Raw genomic sequence first — 1,116 nt, 5'->3', positions numbered from 1 at the left:
AAGGCACGAAGGGTTTCTCCCGTCTTTTGATGGTTCTTAAGGCAGGGCAAAAGAACGGACCGGAGGGAGGAGAGGCCGGGATAAATAAGGATAATCTTTATTGTCATTGTGCTTAAATGCAACGAAATGACCTCGTGGGAGGAATTCCCACGAGGTAACCACACACCCCTCTTGGCAGCATCTTGACTGGCATCTGAAATGGCAGGAACAGTGGGGTCTATTGAACGTGGTTAAGAAAAAGTCAAGGTGTCTGTGTGTGTGTGAGAGAGAGAGAGAGTGTGTGTGTGTGTGTGTCTATATGCTATTTATCTAGCAATAGCAGTTAGACTTATATACCGCTTCATAGGGCTTTCAGCCCTCTCTAAGCGGTTTACAGAGTCAGCATATTGCCCCCAACAACAATCCGGGTCCTCATTTTACCCACCTCGGAAGGATGGAAGGCTGAGTCAACCCTGAGCCGGTGAGATTTGAACCGCCGAACTGCAGATAACAGTCAGCTGAAGTAGCCTGCAGTGCTGCACTCTAACCACTGCGCCACCTCGGCTCTTTATCTATATAGATAATTTGTATATATAGTATTGCATAGATACATAGATGATAGAGAGAGAGAGGTAGACAGACAGATGATAGATAGATAGATGTTCTGACCCCCCCCTCGTTCCACACCAACACACCCTCTGAGCCAGAGATTAGTTACGGCATTTAATTAACAGACAGACAGGTCCTTGGCAGCAAACCGGCACAGACAAGCTTGGGCAGCAATCCGGCACAGATAAGCCGTGGCAGCAATCCAGCCTGCCAAGCTCACAGTAATGTCCTCCGACATTCAATCCTGCGTTGACTTCTGCAAAGAGGGGCCTGTGCACAAGCAGTCCTTTTATACTCTGGAGAAGAGCCTAATGACCACCAGCTGAGTGCAATTACCTCCTGTAACTGCGCAACTGTTCCTAACACCTATTAGCTCTTTTGATGCCGGGCATCCAGGAACAACTCACTACTGGCATCCGGCTCACTCTCCCTTGTCTCCTCCCCACTGGTCCAAGGCTCAGGTGCCTCCTGGTGGCCAACCAGCCTCTCTGCGCCCTGCTCGGAGTCGGAACCCTGTCCAGGGTCCTC

The sequence above is a fragment of the Thamnophis sirtalis genome, unplaced genomic scaffold (genome assembly GCF_051295495.1).
Source record: "Thamnophis sirtalis isolate CommonGarterSnake01/CBP01778 unplaced genomic scaffold, rThaSir2_p1.2 scaffold_8, whole genome shotgun sequence".
Classification (NCBI taxonomy): domain Eukaryota; kingdom Metazoa; phylum Chordata; class Lepidosauria; order Squamata; family Natricidae; genus Thamnophis; species Thamnophis sirtalis.
This window is presented reverse-complemented; position numbering follows the sequence as displayed.